This window comes from Cervus canadensis, chromosome 4 (assembly GCF_019320065.1).
Source record: "Cervus canadensis isolate Bull #8, Minnesota chromosome 4, ASM1932006v1, whole genome shotgun sequence".
NCBI classification, from domain to species: Eukaryota; Metazoa; Chordata; class Mammalia; order Artiodactyla; family Cervidae; genus Cervus; species Cervus canadensis.
Window position 1 is genome coordinate 69,691,366 of NC_057389.1, and position 21,844 is coordinate 69,713,209.

Sequence of the window (21,844 nt, forward strand, 5' to 3'; positions counted from 1 at the left end):
TCCCGGGGCCCCCCTTTTCTCCATAGCTCCCCACCCCCACAACCTCCTGCTCTCCAATGGGACCCCTCGCTCCCCTTCACAGCTGAGCTGCATGCTGACATCTCCCCTGCTGCTGGATGCCCCCTCGACCTCACACTGGGCATGTCCCAAGCTGGGTTTGGTGGGTCCCCCGAACCTGCTCCCAGAGACTATGCCCAGTTGGCAGGGACACAGCAGGGCTGCCGGGCCTTCTTGTGCCCTCACGGTCTACCATTCTAGCTTCCCCCAACCTCTCTCCTTCCCACTCCCTCCTTTCTTGCACTTTGGGGCTACCCCCACCCCCAGCCCCTGAAACCTGTCTTTAGGTGACCATCTCCTGGCTTTGTCAACAATGCCAACACAGCAGCTATTTCTAGAAAGAAAATCTAATCCTGCCCTTTGAACCCCTGCAACAGCTCCCAGTGATCACGGGTAAAGGTGGGTTCCCCAAACACCCCCATATTTCCCCCACACACCCAATGTAGCAGCCTCAACTCTGGCACCAACCCACAACCTACCTCCCTTGTCACTTGCAAGCTCAGAAGTGTATCTACCAGCGAAGGGCCCAGGGCATGGGCTCTCTGAGGGCGGGAGCAAGGCCAGGCCCCACTCTGCCGTTACCTGGCTGTGTGGCACCGGTAAGTCATTGCCTTCTCTGGGCCCCAGAAGGAATGGGACGGCATCAGGGGTGGCGAATTCAGTGCTTCAGGGGCTGATGAAGCCCAGGAGAAGTGCAAAGTGAAGATGCCCATCCCAGGGGCGAGCTCAGCTCAGCCAACCACTGCCACGTGGCAGACCAGCCAGGTGGAGTTTTTTTTTTTGGCCTTTCAAGAGAAGCTAGAAATCATTTTTATGTGAAATTTCCTGTTTTAAAATGTTGACAACTAATTTAAACATTTAGACACTGTGTGGGCCAAACAAGTTGGCAGGCCAAAGCCAGATTGGACAATGTCCAAGGTCTCCTTCGACTGTACAGAGCTAAGAACTGGGGTCACAGCAGGGTCAGGGGGAGCCCCGTCCCCTCCCCTGCTCTTCCCACCTTTGCCAGCACCCATCCTATCATCCTGTCTTCACCTTGGGACCCCTCTTCACAATGGTCTCCCGAAGAAGGTTCCCTGGGGCCTGGAGGGGTCATCTGCCCATCACCCCAGGGTCATCACAAGGGTCACCCTCAGCTGAGGCCTGAAGGCACTGTTCTCTCCCAGAGCCTGGAGGTCTGAGAACCAGCAGGAAGCTGCTTCCTGGTGGGGATAGTGGTGGGTTAGGGGCTGCCCCACCTTGCCTGCGTTTGCTCTGGGCCTCAGATCCTGAGAGGGGAACTGAGAGGAGGTTGCTGGAGATGAGACCACAGGCAGGTCAGGGGTGGGCACTCCACAGAGAAAATCTCTGCTACGATCCCCCCCAAATCTAGGCTGGCAGGAACTCAGGCCCGGCTATGGCCTTAGAGCTGGGAAGAGGGTGTTAGACTGCACCCATCAAACCCCAACAAGACAGTAATGAGCCCTCACCCCATTTTAATTACCCGCTGTCCAAATAATTACCAGCTTGTTTATTTCACTTAATGGCAGCCGTACTTTTCTTCTCCTGATATTGATTTCATGTTTTCCTGGTTTGTTCATTATCTTTCCTGCCCCTTTAATGTGCTTGGAGGTCTTGCCACTTGAGGAGACGGGGCTGGAGGAAGCGGGGTGGAGGAGGGAGCGGTGCCCTGGGCCTTGCTGCGTAGCCTGAGGTGAGCTACTGCCCTCTCTGGGCCTTGAGTCCCAGAATCCCAGGCCCCTGCACACCCTCCTGTCCTTGATGTAACCAGGGCGGAACATTTGAAAATGAAAGAAAGGAGGGAGAGCACAGCAGGAGAGAAGCAAGTGTACTTCCTCCCAAGGGTGCCCTACAGGACGGGCAGAGACTCAGACAAGCCAGAGGGCAGGCGGGCTACGGAGAAGGGGAGGGGGCAGTGAGGGGTCACCAAGGGCAGAATGAAGTGGCAGCGGGTACTCCTGGAGACCAGCCTGGAGGAGGCTGCAGTGTGGAGGGCCACTGGCCGGTGGGGGTGCAGAGGGGCTGGTGGGTGGCCTCCTTACCCCCGTGTCCCCTAGATCTGATGGGGGAGGGAACAGGGGCGTCTACCTTCAAGAAACCCAGCCCCTCCCGGGCCTGACCTCCATCCTTGGCCTCTGCCTCACCTACCAGACATTGTCATGGCAACATGGGTGATGCTCTGATGTCATCCGGGCTGTGAAAGAACCACTCATTTCTCTGATTTGGCGGGGGTGGGGTGGGGGGGGGTGGACAGCAAAGAGATAGCGGCGAAGGGGGAGAGGAGGGCCAGGGCTTCTTTGGGTGAATATTTAGAGCCTCTTGAAGGGGTCATTAGCTCTTAATAAATCACTAATAATTGCATGAATATTTAAATCTTAATAAAAAAAATACAGTAGGCCCAGTGAGTTTCCCTGTGTGGGTATTTATTGCTATCAGCCTGGAATATATAAAAGTTGGTATCGGTCTGACTGAACTGCTGTTATCGCCACAGCTAAACGGGTAATTGGGAGTGAGAGACGCTATCAGCGGATATAAATTACATACAGTAAACCGAGGGCATTAACTGAGGGTTTATTATCAATTATCTCTGCACTCGTTCCCCTTAAAACGAACTTTAAGTGTATTAATGAGAAAATTTACAGGTCTTAATGAATTGAGGGAAACGAGTGGGTGCCAAGGGCCCCCACATTTCCGCCCCCATGCAGTGCTCTCTATGGGACCCCCAGTGGCCTGTTTCTGGGTGGAGGGGGGTCCTCCCCTCAAGGGAAGCCCTGGAGGGAGGGCTCTTGGGTCAGCGTGCTGGGTCACAGACACTTGCTTTCCTGCCGGGACCAGCGGGGACAGCCGGTCAGTCTCTGAGGCTGGCAATGGGGCAGTTTCACCCAGGCAGCCTTTCTTCTAACAAGACCCCTCCAGGGCCTGATCCTGGCTGTTGGATGTGGAGAATCAGATGGGGCCTGACTTCAGCGAGCCGTGGATGAGGCCGAACTTCATCTCCACCGAAACCAGAAGACAGGCATCGCTGTCAGAGCAACACAAATGGATGTTGAGGGGCTGGGAGGCCAAGAGGGAACGCGAGTCTGGGTGGGACTGGAGGTGCTCGTGGAAGCTCGGCAGGCAGGGCATTCGTGTAGCATCTGTGTCCGCCTGCTCCGGAGCACATCCACCCCCTTTTGATACGCCAGCTCACTTCAAGGTCGGTGCGACCTCTTTCTGGGCCAGTTCACCACCCAGCAGCCTCGGCTCCCTCGGGGACTCCCTGCCAAGGCTGGGCTGCTCTCCCTGCCCATCCTCGGCCTCTCCTGCCAGGGTTTGAGTAGCAACCTGGATTTTCCACAAAGGGCAAAACCCAGGTCCCTCTCTCATGAGCTTACTCATGGGAGACAGATGCTGGCCTGATATCAGGGGCATAAGTCCAAGATTACAACCAGTAGTCAGAGAAACACTGGTGGCAAGAGAGCGCATAACCTGGGGGGGAATGCTGATCCGCAGTGTCCAAGAGGACTTCCCGGAGGTGGTGTCACTGAGCTATGTAAAATGCCTTGAAGACCCGAGGGTGTCCAAGGATGCTTGCTCCTATCAAAGCCAAGAAAACCATTTGTTTAACTCTTCTGTCCCCTTGCAGCCTAGGTCCCTTCTCTTTCCCCCTCCCTGGGGCCCCGATTCTGCTCTCCCTCCTGCTTACTCCTAACTCAGCCCTATAGTCGGGCCCCTCTGCCAAGGAACCCCTCTGAGTCAAGAGCTCCTCTTGGCCTCCACCTGGAGGGCTCAGCCCTGGCTCCGCCCTCCCTCCTGTTCCTCTTATCTGTGCTCCTCGTTCCTGGAGAACGGCAGGCTTCAACAAGGATGTCGGAGCAGAAGACTCTGAAATCCCGTGGCAGGACCTTCAGGCTTGTCTCTGCAGGATGCTGTAGACACCTCCCAGCCATCCTGTGTGGCCTCATCAATGGCCCGCTCCCTGCGCAAACAGCACTATCACAGCCCTGGCTGGGCATCTGCTGGCTCTGCCTCTTCCGTCTCTTGGTCTCCTGTCCCTTCAGATGTCACAGGCCACCATCCTCTCAACTCTCCGTCCAACACCCGGCCTTCCATCTGTTCTCCTGCCCCTCCAAGCTCAGTTCTGCCTCAGAGCCGCTGAGCCTGCTATTCCTGCTACCCCGGTGCTGGGGCTCTCACTCACCATTGTCCAGATCTCAGCTCATGGCACCTGCTTGGAGAGGCTCTCCCTGAGCTGCCCAGCCAAAATAGCATCCCTGTCATTTCCCAGTGCCCCCTGACCTCTGTCAATGGCAGCATCCTTGTCAGCCCTCTGATGGGTTCCCTATTTGACTTCTCTTTTTTGTTGTCTGTTTGCCTGGAACCAGAGGCCCTGTCACTGCATATTTCTGAGTGAAGGGATGGCTCTGTTTCTGGAGAACCTGCTCCGTGCCAGGCCCTGAGGTCTGGCATGCCATGGAGGGTCTTTGGGACACACACCATTCGGCCGGGGGCAGGCACAGAATGCAGTGTGCATGCTCTGCGGCAGGGCTGGGGTGGGGCAGGAGGGGAAAAGGCTGGGGCCTGGAGAGAACAGTAAGGAAAGGCATTCTGGGCTGGAGGAGCAACAGGAGTAAGGAGTTTGAGGCAGGACGGATCTGGTGACAGCATGGATGGGATGAGAAAGGGTGTGAATCTACACCAGGACACTGAGCTTGGAAAAGCCAGGAAGGTTCTGGAGCAGGGCTGATGGGATCAGAGACGAGGAGAGAGATGGCTCTGTTGGGGAGAGAGAGGGGAGAGAAGGGCATCACCAGGGGGCAGGGAGCTGTCTGCCTTAGAACAGGTTGCTGGAGAGCAGGAGTGGATGTGAAAAGCCTCTGGGGGGTGGGGGGCCAGGGTAAGGAGAGTCACCATCCTGGCTGGGAGGGAGGCGGGCGGGGAGCAGAGACGAGTCTGTCATTTCCTGCCTGGTTGAGTGAGTAGATGGTGATGCAGCCACGCGTACACAACTGGAGAAGCCTTGGCCTGCTACTCACACTTGGGGGTGGGGTGTGGGGGGAAGGCAAGATCGGTGCCCTTTGGAAAGGTGGGGCTCCTCCGACAAGCTGAGAGAACCACAAGCCCGCCCTGCTGCAGACACAAGTGTGTGATGATGGCCGGCTGTTGGGACCCTGGGGTGCGGGTCCATGGCTGGACCGAGCTGGCCCCGTGACTCCCCGTGAGCAGGGCCGCCCGGGGCTGGGCTGCTGGGCCTCTGTCTTCCAAATGGAACAACAGGAGGCCAGGCTGGCTTTCTGAGACTGCAGACCGCTGGTCCGCGGGCCCCTAGGTGTGTCCTGTAGGTTGAAATCAACTTTTGGAGATTAGGAATTTTCACACCAGCTATCTACTCCCATTGACGAGTTGGAAGCTGGGGCCACACCAGGCCTCTGCGTCCAGGAGCCATCACTGGCGACACTCTTCAGGCACGGCACAGCTCACCACAGCCCCTGTGGGCCCATCCACCCACTACCCTGGCTTGCTAGAACTAGGGGGTGTCCAGGTTTGGCTCAGGTCATCCCCAGCCACCGGTCTAGTTCAGTTGGGACACGGCTACCCACTCACACACCCCTCACCCAGCAAAGCCCGGTGGCCTGAGGGACCCCAGTGTGTCTCCAGGACATAATAAGGCCTGAGGGCTTTGATCTCCCTGCTGAGACACTGCCTTCAGCTTGGACCTGCATTTAGTTACAGCTTTTATTTAAAAGGTGCTTTTACTCCCCCAAACACTGCCGCATTGACTTCACTCTCCAGCCTTCCACCTTGTTTCCACGCCTCCGGGCCCCCCTCCCTCCCCGCTGTCTCCTGCCTCTGTAAATAATCCTCTCTCTGTGCCTATAATTAGCCCCAAGTAGAATAATTCATAACAAACTTTATTTCTTGTGGCATCTTTCTTGCTAACGTGTCACTGAGTACCTCACAGGATCAGCAGGGGGGAAACCAGACTCAGGAAACAGCTGAGCGCCAGCTCTGAGCTCCCCGCCTGGCCGTCCACACCCACGGGAGCCGGGTCTGCAGGAAAGACCTGGCTCATTCTCTGCCAACCTAAGCAGGCAGGTGGGTGCTGGGGCGCGGCCAGGGTGGATCCAGAACATGGATGACCAATCCGGACACTCTCCCCTGGGTGATCCTAATTGTAACAGTAATCATAGTAATAGCAACTCACAGTTCTATGGTGTTTACTATGCCGCCGGCTCTGCTTTTAAAGAGTAGTGTTGTCTTTTTATTTTGACACGCAAAGTAAAATGCACTCCCTTTAAATCTACAGTCTGGTGACTTCTGACAAATGTATCCAACACCACGATCAAGAAAGAGAACAGTGTCGTCCCCCAATCATCCCCCGAGCCCCTTTGCTATCAATCTCTCTACCAACCTCAGTAACCACTGATCTGCTTTCTGTCGCAATAGTTCTGCCTTTTCTAGAATCTCATAGAAATGAAATTATACAGTATGTAGGCTTTTGTGTCTGGTTTCTTTCCCTTAGCACAATGCCTTTGAGGCTCATCGACATTGTTATCTGAATTGGGGATTGGTTCCTTTTGATTGCTGAGCAGTATTCCATTGTATGAATGGACTGTGGCTTGTTTATCCATTCACCAGAGCTGTTTCTAGATTTCGGGGATGACAAAGCTGCCTTTGGCGGACACGTCTTCACTTCTCACGGGAGTGGGATTACAAAGGCAAATGGAAAGTGTGTGTTTAACTTGATAAGAAATTCTTTTTGTTACATATATTCTACTTGTTTATATATAACGTCTCAATTTCCTCAACAACTTTTTGAGTTAGGTATTATCATTATCCCCATTTCACAGGTGAAAAATTGAAGCTCAAAGAGGTGAAGTAACTTGCCAAGGGCACGCTTTCCATTTGCCTTTGCAATCCCACTCCCAAGAGAAGTGAAGCTGTGTCCATCAAAGGCAGCTTTGTCATTCCCGAAATCTAGAAACAGCTCTGGTGAATGGATAAACAAGTTGCAGTCCGTCTATACCATGGAATACTGCTCAGCAATAGAAGGGAACCAATCACCGATTCAGATGACAATGTTGATGGCAGAACTAGAAGTCTGGCTCTAGAGTCTGCCCTAAGGCGCTGGCTATACTGCCGCTCAGAGCTTTCCTGGGCTCAGCCCTGGGCAAGGTCCAGGATGGTGGACAAAGCTCTGACCTGGGAGCTGAAAGCCAGAATCTGAGTCCCAGCTCCCTCTCTGGCTAGTAGAGTGCCCACGCAAGTCCATCTGACTCGGGCTGATCCGTGTCTACAAGTGGCACCCACAGTTGCCTGCATCACTGAGAGCACTGTGGTTCGAAGAAAATAAACTGGAGCAGACATTTGGCGCCCCCTACAGCTCCAGCTCTGTGATGATGACCATGCTGTCCTGACCCCAGCATATTCCAAGTTTAGCAGAAGGGATAAGAATGGTTCCTTAAACACCCACTGCCTGCCATGACTTCAACATGTGACCAAGTCACACTGCATCCATTCAATGCCTAGTCATTCATCTTCCTCTGCTATAGACTGAAAGTGATCCTTCAAAATTTATTTGTTGAAATCCTAATCCCCAGTGTGATGATATTAGTAGGTGGGCCTTTTGAGGTGATTAGGTCATGAGGATGGAGGCCTCACGAATGGGATTAGTGCCCTTATAAAGGAGGTCTCGGAGTATTCCCTAGCCCCTTCCACCATGTGAGGACACAGAAGGAAGACGCTGTCTGTGAACCGCGAAACAGGCTCTTGTGCTGTGCTTAGTCACTCAGTCCTGTCTGACTCTTTGCAACCCCATGGACTATAGCTTGCCAGGCTCCTCCATCCATGGGGATTCCCTGGGCAAGAATACTGGAGTGGGTCGCTATGCCTTCCTCCAGGGAATCTTCCCAACCCAGGGTTCGAACCCAGGTCTCCTGCATTGCAGGTGGATTGTTTACCATCTGAGCCACCAGGGAAGTCCAAGAATACTGGAGTGGGTAGCCTATCCCTTCTCCAGGGGGTCTTCCTGACCCAGGAATCAAACTGGGGTCTCCTGCACTGCAGGCGGATTCTTTACCAGCGGAGCCGCCAGGGAAGCTACCAGGCACCAAATCTCCCAGTGCCTTGATCTTGGACGGCCCGGCCTCCAGAACTGTGAGAAATAAACTTCTGTTGACAAGCCACCCATGGCATGGTGTTTTGTTACAGCAGCCCAAAGAGACTGAGATGCCCTCTGTCTGGCAGATGGAGATTTCCAGTGAGGAAACCAAAACCAGAGTGAGGAAACCAGAGGGCAGCAGCTATCTCTTCTTCAGTCCTCAAGGGCAGTGGGGGCACCCAAGAAGAGGGCAAAAACAGAGATGCAGGAAGCTCTCCCCAGTCCCACCCCCACCTGCCTTGCAAGGCTCTCAATGTGGGATCACCTGGGCAGGTCTCTCCATCATCTGGTCCCATTTGTCTCACTGAAGAATGAGATTTCTCTGAAGTTGGCTTGGATGTAATACATCCCCTGAAAGCATTAGTCACTCAGTTGTGTCTCTTTGCAACCACAAAGATGGTAACCCACTAGGCTCTTCTGTCCATGGGATTCTCCAGGCAAGAATATTGGAGTGGGCTGCCCTTTCCTTCTCCAGGGGACCTTCCTGACCCAGGGGATAGAACTGGGGTCTCCTGCATTGCAGGCAGATTCTTTACCATCTGAGGCACCAGGAAAGCCCTAGTATATTCTCAGGGTCAGTGATTTAGAAGATGATCATCAGGAAGGCCTGGGACAGGAAGCCTCCCTCTTGTTCTGCCCACTAGCTGTCTCTAGGGAGTGCTCACAGGGCTCACAGGGGACAGAGAATCTCCATTAGTCCCTCACATGAGCCCTCAGCCACCCTGAGCTCTGCTCCAGACCATCAGCATCTGGGCAGGGTGAGGATCCCTGTCAAACAGAGAAAGAGATCAGGAGATGTGGCTACCCTCCTGCTGAGCCCAACTTCTTATTAAAACAAAAGCACAGAAGGGAAAACTGCTGATGTGTTACCCCACTGAGGGAAGCTGCAAGGCTCAGTGGTGGGAATGAATAATGGCTTTGTCCCCTCCCCAGACTCACAGCCCAGCCCCTGTCACTGCATCCCCTCACACTTACCCACCCCACCCTATGCCTCTGAGTGTCTTCCCTCTCTGACACTCAGCTCTGGTCTCCTCGGTTTTAAACCAGCAAGCTATTTACAAGCGCTTCCTCTCCCTCAACAACTCTCTCACCACCACCCCCCCGCCACAAGGCCAGAGACACCTGAAGAAGGTTAACACTTCAAAAAGGAGGCAGTGAAGCCATCATGGGAAAAGGAACCCAGGGTGCTGCCTGCCTCCTAGTGTCTGCTCTCTAGGGACCCCGCTGACCATCCCCCAAGTGCCACTACTCTCAGGCAAGTCTGCCTTCTTGATGCATGTCCTCTGCTTTCTTGTCACATTTGGACTGGCCCTGCCAGGGCAGTTCAGGGGCTAAGAGAGGGCTACCCGCAGATTGGGCAAGTCCAAATGTTTGCTGGGGGTGAAGACATGGAACGGCCCAGGCTGTGGCACCTGGGACAGCCCATGCTGCCCAACCAGCCAGCCCTCCCCAGCCAGCCAGCAGCTCAGCAACGCTGTTATCTCACCCCATTGAGTCAATGTGACAGCAGCCATCCATCACCCAGCTCCAGCATACGTGCCCTAGGAAGCATGTCCATTCCCCTCAGTACCTGCAGATCAGGGAATGGTGAGCAGATAGAAGGGAGAGGTAAGTACAGTGCTGGGAGGGATCAGAAGAGGTAGATGTGACTCTCCAAAGGAAGAGACAGGAGTGGTGTTGGGAAGGCAGGGGCATTTGAGAAGGTCCTTGAAGGTGGCACAGAGTATCGGTAGATGGATTAAACAGTGCAAAATCACAGAACCAGAAAAAATAGCATGCTCAATAACTGGACACCTATGACCTGCCCTTCCAGCCTCCATCTTCCCCATTTCCCCAGTAGCAGCTCCATTTCTTTGAGGATCTCCTGCTGACCCATATTCAGTCATGTAGTTTTGGAGGAAATGACCCCCCCTTCCCAGCTCTGGAAGTAGGCTTTGATTGGCTTAAACTAATCATCTTTCCTTCCCTGGCTGGGAAATGATTTGGGAGAGGCACGGGAGCTGGTCAAGGAAGCTTTTTCCTAAACGGTGTGGGGCAAGGGTGCAGGGGCTGGGCTGCTGCGGTCATTCTGTCCCAGACAGGGACAGTATGGAGTTGTTGGGGGCTGCCCTGAGGAGGCCAAGGATGTTGCCAACACCAGAGAAGGCAGAGCCCAGAAACAGAGAGAGTAGTTTCAGAGTGACATTGCTTCAGTCAATGGACCAAACCTTGCCCGAGGTCAGCCATACTTCTGGGCTTTCCAGTTACAAGAGTCAATAACATCCACCGACTGTTTAAGTCTTGAGTTGAGTTTTCTGTCATATTATAATCAAAAGATTCTTAACTGAGACTCCAGTTTGGTTGGAGTAGAGGGAGCATAAAAAGAGAGTAAATGATAGAACTGGCAAAAGGGCAGGCACATTTTATCAATGGATTGAATGACAGGTTTATTTCCATAGGCACTGGGGACTCATGGGGCCTGAGTGGGTCACACTGGGTTCCCAGATCATAAAGTACCCTCTGAATTGGCCTCACAAATCCCTATTTCCCACCTCTCCAGCCCCCTTCCACCAGAGTTAAGCTGCAGAATCAGGTTTGTAAGAAGCATAATCTGTTCATCCTCCACAGCCACCTTTCCTGGAACAAGCTCTGGGGACATCAGTGGAAGCCTATGGTGTGGGGAGTCCTCACCTGGGAGAATGGAGGCTCCACAGGGAAAATGTTCGCTTCATCCCCTAATGTGTTGCCAGCATCTAAAACTGGCACACAGTAGGTAGGTGCCCAATGAATCTTGGCAAATGGATCAATGATTTCTCTGGAGATGGTGGCAGAGGAAGGTAGCAGAGGTCGGAGAGGCAGGCCCGGAAAGCCAGCCAAGAACCCGCATGGGACTGTCCACGGTGCTGAAATCCTTGCTGCACCCAGGACCGCTATCCGTGGTGCTAAAACAGAGCTCACAGCTAGCTTACTCGGTCCATCCATAGTGACTTGGAAAGGGCTCAAAGCATCTTAGGAACCACAGTGAGGAAGCAGACTCCATAACCTTGCCTCCCCTGCTAATCCTAGTCCCCCAAGACCTTCTGCACAAGATAGATAACCTGGCACAGGCCCAAGAAGGCCTGTTCCCTGATGGTGACCCTGTCCCCAGTGCAGATATCAGTCCATCCTAATGTGCCCAAGCTCTCCAGGGTTGCGGGTCCCTGAAGGGTTTGAACATCAGCCTCTGTCCAGCCAGCCTCTGCTGGGGACCCAGGGAGAGGCAGCCAGGCAGAGACGGACTCTGGGCAGGCAGCCGGGGAGAGAAGCTGCAATGCCAATAGCATTAACTGGAAGGTCTGGCAGGAGATTCTAGTCCTCACCGGCTCATGGGCAGTGCCAGGCAAGGCGCCTGTGCTAGGAGACAGTACACAGAGGAGGACGGCGGGCACTGTGTGATGACAGGTGAGACGGCAAGGACAAGCTAGAGACACAGGTCAGCATGAGAATGGAATTCTGGGAGCAGGGCTAAGAGACTCGTGGGTGGAGTTTATGAGCGTGTGGGACAGCAGTGGGGGTGATGGGCTGGGGAGGAAATAAAGGGAGCTTCAGAAGAGAGGTGGACTGGTGAGAGAGGAGCAAGCTAGTCCTAAATGCAGACTCTCCCCTCCCTCTCTCTCTCACACACAGGGACCGTATTGTTAGATCTGGCCCAGGCATTTGGCTCTGCTGGGGACTTTCTCTCTGACATCATCCCCACAGTGTGGAGACCTCCTAACATTCTAATTTTGCCCAAGAACTACACTGATCCTGCTATCCATGAACCTATCTAAACCCTTCTGGAAGCAATTTGTATTTCCAGCCTGTATCACCTCTAGGGAAAATGATTTTCAAAGTTTATTCCCTGCTGAGTGCAGCAGGATTTCCTGTTATCGGTTTTAAACTTCCCTCTCTTGCGTTTTGGGGGGGGGTGAGGAGTGGAGAGGGGTTCATTCTGTCAGGCTGGGATTTAGTGAAGGAGCTGTATTTCCTCCTCTATGCCCTTTCTGATTTTATAGATTTCTACCATATTCCCTCTTAGCCTCTCTTTGTACACTGAAGGTGTCCCGGGTGGGCTAGAATGATTTTATATGACAGTTTCCTTCTCATCACAACTCTCTCAATAACAACCACTCACAGTTGCACTGAACTTACAGTTACCTACACATCATCAACTGGGTGAGATCTCAGTCTCTCCCACTCTGTGAAGGAGACCCCCAGGGATCATTACCTGCATTTCACAGATGTACAAATTGAGGGTCAAGAAAGAGAAATAAATTTCCCAGACTATGTGAGTCTGTAATAAAACCCAGGGTCCCCTCAGTCTTGGGCTGGTGCTCCCCTAAGGAGACAGGACCACACAGAATGCTGGATGCATATATACCTCACTCATGTGTTGGGAGTAGAGAATATTTTTGGCTCACTTCAAATTCCCTTCCCAACCATATCCAGGCTTCTATTGCCCTTCTGGATCCCTCTTTAGGAAAGAAGCTTCAAATACCCTCCACTAGACACCATCCACATCCTTTTCCCCAAACAAACTTGCTGGCCATTCTCTGCCCAGCCTGTTGCCTGTCAAGATAAGAGTTTCCTAAAGCTTATCCCTCATCAGCCTGGCATGTTACTTCTACCCAGGAGAGTTTAGATTTAACTGCAAACTTGGTGATTTCACTGTACACATTCTCTTCCAGATCTTTTATTTAAATGTTAAAAAAAAAAGATTAGCTCCAATTCTTGGCCGAGCGCACGTTACACTTTTCTATCCAGAAGACTGTTTTTTCTTTCAGACCTTTTGTTTCCATTCTTTGTCAGCTTTTTATCAATGATAAAGATGGTTGCTTCAAATTCCAGATGAATCTGGTTTTTAGACACACTTATATGTGGAACTCACACTCCAGAACACTTAGGATACATGCAACTGGAGAATACATGCACACATACACACACACACACACACCGTTTATCATGGCACCTATTTATACTGATGCTGGTGCCTCTACACCCAGGCTCAGGCTCAGAAGTATCTACCCTGCCCCCACATACTTCCCTCCACACTCACTCGCACACCTGCACATTGAGGAGGAACTTGGCGCTGCTCTTTGAGAAACCCAGTGATTTCATATGTTTGACAGGAGGGAAGGGGATGGAGCCAGGCAGGGAAATGCCAGCACATAAGAGAAATGGATCAGAGGCCCCGGAGCATCTGGAAATGTTGGGAGGGGATCAGGGAATTTCCTGAAATTTGGACTGGGGTGCTTAGAGAATCCTGGATGAAGACCTCTTTCAGCCACGGGCAGGGTGCCCAGCTGCCTCCACCTGGGAGCGGTCTTCTGAATCTCACACACTGAGCATGCAGTGGACCAGGCAGGCAGCCGCCGTTCACACTGAGAAGAGCAGGCAGCCCCTGAATTGGCCTTGTGGAGCAGGCCTCCATACTTTCCAAGCATGCATGAAGGCACCTCTTCACCCATGGGCATACACTTGTTCAGTCACATCAATGCTGATGTCCAGGTGTGCAGACCAACCCTGGCCACAGGCACCATTCCCAGGCTCACATGAGGCACAGAACATCTGTCACTCCAGCCAAGCCACCCTGAGATCACCTCTCTCCCAGGTCACAGTACCTGCAGAGTGCAAGGGTGGCCCACAGTACCAGGCGGGGACTTGGAACTACTTCATGTTTTCATGAGAAGTGGCTGCCACCTGAAATCCCCAACAGGTGATAATTCCCAGCCTAGAGAGTCGTGTGAGCACCAACCAGGGCCCAGAGCACCTCCATCGACCTCTCATACTGCACTGCCTTGGAACTGTCGCCTGTCGCAGGGCGGGCCCAGCCTGCCAGCCACTCTGGCCCCACTACAGGAAGGGAACACACCGAGGCGGTCCCCGCTGGAGACCTCACAGCGCCCGCGTGTCTCCTCAGAGAACTGGGAGGGACACTGGCAAACTGAATTGTAATTAGGGAACCATCTCCCAGCACCTGGGGAGACCTTCTCCTGCAGAGGGGAGGGTGGGGGAGCTCAGACTCCTGCAGGGGTGTAGGCAGAGGGCAAGAGGGTGGGAGGCACTCACATGCTGGGATAGATATGTCTCTAAGTGGGCAGAGCCCTGCTCCCCTCTGCCTCTGTGCTGCTGCTTGGGAGTTCTGAAGTTAGATCCCTCTTGCTCTCTTTTTCGTCCTCTCCTGGCATTTTTCTTCCCCTCTGGGTCCTCTGAGGAGAAGGCTCCGTAGAAAGATCTTTAAATGAATGGCCCCTCCTGGGCTCTGGGGAATATATTAGAGTTCTGAAGAGATGGCCAAAATGGGGGAAGTAATCCAGGGAAGACAGGGAGACATATTGGGCAGGACGGCCTGCTAATGCCAGCCATGCATCTCAGCAGGGCTGGGGAGCTGTGGGTCACTTCTCATAGGCAGTCAGGACAGGGCCTGAGAGAAGGAGGGAGTGGGGAGGACCCATTATCTCAGCTCCTTCTTTGTTCTCCTCCGCACATCCAACAACGTGCAATTATTTCATTTCTTCATTTGTTCACTGGCTCGTGGCCCATCTCCTCCACCAGAACATCGGCTCTGGGAGGGTGTGGGTACGGCTCCGCCCTACTTCCCGGCATCCCCGGGGTCTGGATGAGACCTGCCCCCACCCCCCAGTGGAGGTGATGCTCAACAATCATTCATTGAAGACATGAGTTGAGAAATGAACAAATGAGTGGGTGAGTGAATGAATCAATGAGCAAATTCACCCAGGGCAGATTTGCACTCAGCCTGCACCTGAACCTATCTGGAGACAAAGTCAGGCTCCTGAGGCTGCCCAGAGTAAGCCCCACTCAAGTCCGTGGGAATAACCTGAAAACTCTCTCAAGTTGGGCTGCTTCCTACTCAGCTGTCCCTGCTGCTCCCTGGGCCTTAACCAACTACCATGTCCTCCAGGCAGAAGTGGTCACCCCTTGTGCCATCCCGTGCTTGGCACCAGGCAGAGAAGAGAAGATCTAAAGAAGCATGAGTCTCCGCAGAGGCCAGCCTCGTGCAGACCCCTGATGCTCCTCTCACCCCTCCTCTGTCCAGGCAGTGACAAGCCCTGCCCATCCACCTTCATTGTGACTGGAACTCTCTGCCAAGTCTGGGGTGCAGGCCTCGTCAGCCCTCATCTGGACTATCTTGGTACTGGGCTTTGCTCCCTCACCCACTGATCTGCCACTGGGCCACCATGAGCCTTCTAAAGCCTGATCATGTAGTTTCCTGGATTTAAAGTCTCCAGCAGCTTCCCCACTATCTCTGGGATGGCTGGAGGAGACTCCTTAGTGTGCCATGGGGGGCCTCGCATAATGTGGACTCAACTCCTCTTCATAGCCTCAACTTCTGCCACTATCACCATGGCAACAGGAGGGACAGCAGCTAACAGGTCCAAGCTCTCGTCACACACTCTGCCCTGAGCCGCACGCGTGGCTTATTTGACCCTCTCACGATAGCATCATATAGGATAGGCGATTGCTGTCCCCATTGTACAGATGAGAAAGTGAGGTGTAACGAAAGCAGTCAAGTGACTTGCTCCAGGTAGAACCGCAATGTTACAACAAGAATTATTATTAGAGCTAAAACGTTTGGAGCCTGAACTCTATTCCTGGCGCTGTTCCAAGCATTCCACAACTGCTACTCCACACAGTTTTCAGACCAGCCCTCTGAAATCAGACTGCCAGCCAAACACTTGACTTGTCCATGCCTCGGTTTCCATGGCTGTAGAATGGGGAGCATCACGACAGCACCTCCTCAGAGGTCTGTTGTGAAGCTTCGATGAGACAATGTGTAAAGATGTTTAGCACAAAACAGGCTGGTTTCTGAGCAGCGCTGTGCCACAGCACGCTTTGGGAAGATGCAGGCACAGCAGTGGGGCTGGGCCAGGTGAGGGCAGGATAGGGGAAGACCTCTTCCAGGAGGCGGCAGTCAGACTCTGGGGGGTCTTGGGGGTTGGAGGAGGAGAAGGTGCAAGATTGCAGGGCTGTGGGGAGGGCTGGCTCTGGGCAGCACCGGAGTCCAAGATGGTACCCAAGGCACTGATCTCACGTGGCTGGAGGATATTTTAGGGGGACAGGCCCATGTGCCAGCCCTGGCCCATCACTGGCATGGCTTCCCGGAAGTGGAAAGAGGGGCTGACCCTAGGTTCACCCTCCAGGGGACGCAGCCCCCAGGACACTCTTGAGCACTCCTGGGCTTTGATGCAAGGACCCCTGCTGTGTCTCAGTAGAAGGTGATGGACAACACCCTGGCATTGGAGACCCGGCCCCAGGGATGGGGAGAAGGGGCCCGGGGGGACTCCATACCAGCTGACTGGAGTTGCCAGCTGCAGTCCCATAAATCGCACCCTGGCCCAGGCTGGCAGTCCATTAACATGAAAGATTTTATCGCATTTTACAACCTCCCTGTCTTGTACGGCGACAGCAGGTAATTAAAACAATAATTGTTTTCTGATGTTGCTTCTGCTGAACGATAAAAGCTTCCAGTTATTTTCCTTTCACTGGGGTGGGTGGGGGAGGGGTCTGATGATCTGGGGGTATGGGGGTGGGGTGCAGGGCCACAGAAGTTCGGGAGGTGCACAAGGGGGACGAAGGGTCCCCTGTGTGGCCCCCCCGGAGTGAAGCCTGCAGGAGCCTGATTTCCACTTGGCCAGGCTCTGAGCAGGTCCTGTCACACACACATGCCAGTGAACATGTCCCTGGTTCACGCCCAGACCTCAGCTGCCCCGGGAGCTGCTCTGGAGAGGGCCACCCTGCCTGGAAGGCTCTGGGAGGGAAGGAGAGCATCCCTAGTCAAGAAGACGGGCAGAAGCTGGGTCCCTGGAGGAGCTGGTCTGTCCACAGCCCTAGGGAACCCTCAGTGGCTCCCATTCACTTGGAGAGGGGCCACGGACAGGCTCTCAAGAGTGGGCATGATGAGGGAGTTGGGGGTCAGAGGCTTGTGGGTACCGGCCCTAGTGCTGATGACCCTGTACCTCCCAGGTGCCAGGAAGCCTGGCCCAGCAGAGGTGACTTGCCTGAGAGGGCTGGTGTCCTGAAGTCCCATAGAGAGCTTGACTCAAGGATAGCAGGATGCACAGTACAGTGAGGGGTCTTCTGTGCCCCCTGAACTATCATCTATCCTCCCCTTTCTCATCCCTCCATCCATCCACCCATGCATTTACCCACCCCTTCATTCGTCCACCCATCTGTCCTCTCTCCTGCCTGTCTGTCTATCCATCTGACACATACTGACCTTCTACTTAGTGCCAGCATTACTCCAGGCTCAGGGCACACAGTGAGCAGTGGGTGGGCCACAGCCCCTGGAGAATCTTATGTCCTAACATAAGGGTGGACGTAGAAAAGAAGAACACACGTCAGTAAAGAGGGTCTTCCAATGCGCCCAAGTGCCGCAAAAAGCTAAGTCGGTGACAGGCTGCTACTTGAGGTTAAGGGGCCTGGTTTCCACCTCCTGGTCCTGAGACTTGCCCCCTCCTTACCACCTCCAGCCTCATGCCCAGGAAACCCAAGGTGGGTACGGGTGGGTGTGGGACAGTGACTGGTGTGATCTCTGCTTGTACCTATGAATGACGTCACACCTGGGGGCTCCCCCAGCCTCCCCCCACCAACAGCCCCCTAGGCCTGCAGTCAACACCCTAATGCTTTAAAACAAATACTTCTTAATCACTAAAAATTGAAATGATTTCATGTGAAAATGTTAATGTATTCGGAATCACAGCCATGCACTGCGTCTGACAAATTAGCACCCAGCCCGCCGCATTGTTTGTAGCTACATTTATCCCCATGACGAGACACACACACAAAACGGAGCACGGGGCGGCAAGGGCAGCTCCCCACGGGGGCGTGTGTGGAGGAAGAAGGCAGGGGTGGGGGGAGATCGGGCACAGGAGGGCAGCGAGAGGCCTGGCCCTTCCCTGACAGCCCGCCTGACCCACTGCAGGGCCGAGTGCCCCCCAGTTGTCCCCACCCCCCTGACTTGCCCTTTGATGCCAGTCCTGGGCCTTGTAACCCACACCAGGCAGGGTTGGCTGGCCTGGCGGCAGCCTCATGAACATAAACATGAATTCAGGCTACTGGCAAAGCTGGGCACCAGGAGAGGAGAAAAACAATTTTTGCAAGAATTTAATGATTTCAAAAATAAGCATAAGTATGTGGAAAACTGGAACCCTGATGCACTGCTGGTAGAAACACAAAATGGTGCAGTTGCTGAGGAAAACAGTCTGGTGATTCCTCAAGAAATTAGACCTAGAATTACCATATGACCCAGCAAATTCCACTCCTGGGTATATACCCAAGAGAACTAAAAACGGGTGTTTAAACAAATACTCACACACAAATGTTCAGAGCAGCATTATTCATAATAGCCCCAACACTAGAAACAACCCAAATGTCCATCAGCCGATGATAAAGGATAAACGAAATGCCATCTATCCATACAATGGAACATTAATTAGTCATAAAAAGAAATGAAGCACTGCTACATGCTACAACCTGCATGAACCTCAAAATCATGCTAAGTCAGAGAAGCCAGATAGCAAAAGATACACATCGTATGATTCCATTCTCATGAAATACACAGAATAGACAAATCTGTAGTGACAGAAAGCAAGCTGGGGTTCGCTAGGGGCTGGGGAGAGGGGGGAATGGGGGAGTGACAGCTAATGGAGTCTCCCCTGGGGCTGATAAAAATGTTTTGGAATTAGATACAAGTGACGGTGGCATAACATTGTGAACGTACTAAATTGTGAACGTACTAAACTGCAGGCCTTGAGACAGCAAGGTGGTGCTGAAGGGGCCTGTCCTACTTTCTCCCCACATCCTCCCTCCTCCCCACCGTCACCCAGCTCCTGCTCTCCATTCTAAGGCCTTCGGTCCAGCACCAATGCAGCTCAGGCCCAGGTCATCCTCCGTATTTCCCAAATGAGGCAGAGGGTGGGCCCCTCTGAACTAAGAGCAGCCTGGGACTCAGGTCTCCTGACTCCCAGTCCAGGGTGCTGTGCACCCAGCCCAGGCCTGGGCTCTCTTGATTTGCCTTCAGAGGGACTTTAATCACTCAGCTCCTCTGACTGCACCTTTCAGGAAGCTGAGGGGGCACATGGCATAAATGAGCACAGAGACAAGTCACACTTCCTCTCCACCCAGCTCACACTTCCCTGTGCCCGGATCACAGTGCACCTCCACAAATCATGCTCTTCCCAGCCTTGGGGGCACTGCCCACATGGCTGGCTCTTTCTTGTCATTAGGGTCTCAGCTCACAGATCACCTCCTTGGAGAGGCCTGACCATCCAGGCTAATATGCCAGACAACATGCCTGCAGCTAGCTCACCCAGGGTCACAGGTCACATGGCCCTCCCTGCCTGCCTTCCAAATCCTGGAAAGCATTCCTCATGATCTGAGTCTGTCTACTTTTTATGAGAGTGATGATGGCACTGGCCTTGCTCAGTGAGTATCCGTAGGTCCGCAGTAGGTCCTCATCAATGATTACTTAATGACTGATGTGTTCGCATCTTCACTCAGCCCTGTCCCCCAGTCCATCCTCTTGGCTTCCCTCAAAAGCTCCCTGGGGCCCTGGGCCTTCTGCCCAACCCCCGGCACAGATCTGTGCTCAGAGGGCGTGGGGCTGGGACCTGGCCTGAGGGGGCCTCGTGTGACTCAGGCAGTTACTTCCCCTCTGAGGCTGCCTGCAGAGAGCTGTGTGCAAGAACTTTGCAAGCGTTGAGCAACCTCAACCATCCAGCCTCTGCTCTCTGTAACCAGGCTCCTGCTCCGAAGCCCTCGAGGATCCCTTTCTGGCTTCTAATGTCCTTCTCTTGAAGCTCTTCAGATTCCAAGTGGCTGTTACTCCCTGCCCACTGGTCTCATCCCTTTCTCTAAGACTGGTTCATGCTTCTGGGCACAGGAACTCAGGCACCAATTTCTGGTGCCACTCGCTCATGAGCATGCGCACACACGCCTTCCAGGCCTCGTCTGCAGGGGCCTTCCCTGCAGCCCTCCTCGCAGCTGCCACCCTGTCCTCAAAACTCCTCCCCGGACCCCTGGGCTCTCTCTGTGGCCTCCTTCTGGCTCCCTCAGAGTCACTCTCCCAATCCTCTATTTCCATCTCAGCTGCAGCCATTCCCCAGTCACCCCTTACAACAGAACTCAAGCTCACGGTGACCAGCTCCTTCTGAACGGGCCTTGCATCTCCACTTCCTGCCCTCCATGCCCCTCAAAGCGCCCATCCCAGGTTTCCCATAAGCTTTTAGACTCTTCCATCTGACTAGCTGCTGCCACCTCCACTGAACTGAAATCTAAGGCCCCAAACGCAGGCTCTAGAGCCGGAAGGGAGGGGAGGAAGGCTTCCACATAACTTCTTGGTGTTGTGTTGGGGTAAGAATGCAGCCTCAGGGTGGCTGGGGGCAGGGGTGCAAAAGACAGAGGTCAAAAGACGGTGCAAAAGACACCGGTCAAGGAGGTAGCCAGGTCCCAGCCCCTGCCCCCCCAGGAAAATGGGCTCTCAGCGCCCAGATCCAACTTTTCAAGGGAACCCCCAAATCTGGAGTTGTATATGAACTTACTATCGTCTAGAAAGTCCTGTCTGCCATGTGAGGTTGCCACGCCCTGCACACTGCCACCCAGCCACCTCTGGGTGGGTACTTGGTCCCCATTGTCATATCTTCCTCCTGAGACCTGGTGCTTGGGTCCCTTCAGGTACAGGGCATTGAAATCCAACCAAGCTGGCACAGGCCTAAAGCAGGAAGCTCTTGGCTCAAGCGCTGGGAAGGCTGGGGGGCAGCTCACAGGACTGAGGGGAGAGCTGCGGGCTCCTGAGTCTCTGGGGCCACCAGACAGCTCCCTCTCCTGCCTGTCTCTGTGTGTTGGCCTTACTCCCCTCTGCAGCCAGGCTCCCTCCATACAAGGGGGAAATGGCTGCCAGTGGCCCAACATCTCTGCCTGCATCTTCACAGCTTCCAATCCCAGAGGAAGAAAGGAGGGGTCCTCCACTGCCAGGTGGGAAAAACCATGGGAAGGATCCTGATTGGCTTAGCCCAGGTCCCACGGCCACTATGGACCAATCACCGTGCCTAAGATCTCCACTAGGATTTGCCAGCCTGGTCAGGTGTTTTCTAGGAGGAGGGTGGGGCCCCCTGATTGACAGATCCAGCAGGACCTCTCCAAGGTGTTGGAGAGGAGGTCACCTAGAGAAGACTGCTATGCCGGTGACGTGTGCCGAGTAGTCAAAATAATGGGCACCAAAGAAATGACAAAGTTCCATGAGGTGAGGTCATCCCTCCAGATAACCCAGTTCCCAACGGTAAGGCGCTTCTCAAGGCCAACCAGTAAGAGTGGGGCTGAGGGTGGAGGCCAAGTCAGTTCCAAAGTCCACCCTTTCCCCTTTACTTTGGGACCTCACCAAGGCCGCCTGCTACCACTCCACAGTCTCCCTGACAGGTCCCAACAGAGTCTGTTTCAATAGCCCCACCAATGGGGAGCTCCCTGCCTGCCAAGGCCACAGGTGTCACTGCTTGTTAGGAAGGTCTTTCTCAGTCTCTCATGTCTGACCTGCTGGTCTTGACCCTACGCTCTAAGGCTATACAGAACAAAGCAAATCCACTTCCCCCTCCTGCCTACAGTGCCTTGAATTACACAGGACTGCCCCATCATCGC

General features: G+C 53.8%; 1 protein-coding gene across 3 annotated transcripts in view; it reads right to left on the reverse strand.

The window, feature by feature from the left end:
- The window catches only part of UNC5A (unc-5 netrin receptor A), a 64,708-nt gene that overhangs the window by 29,318 nt on the left and 13,546 nt on the right, over window positions 1-21,844 (reverse strand). Inside the window, exon 2 of one of the 3 annotated variants that reach the window (XM_043465821.1) lies at window positions 17,433-17,516. The exons of the other annotated variants lie outside the window; for them this stretch is intronic. The gene's annotated coding sequence lies outside the window, so the exon portion shown is untranslated. The remainder of the gene's footprint in view (window positions 1-17,432; window positions 17,517-21,844) is intronic. 3 annotated transcript variants of the gene reach the window in all.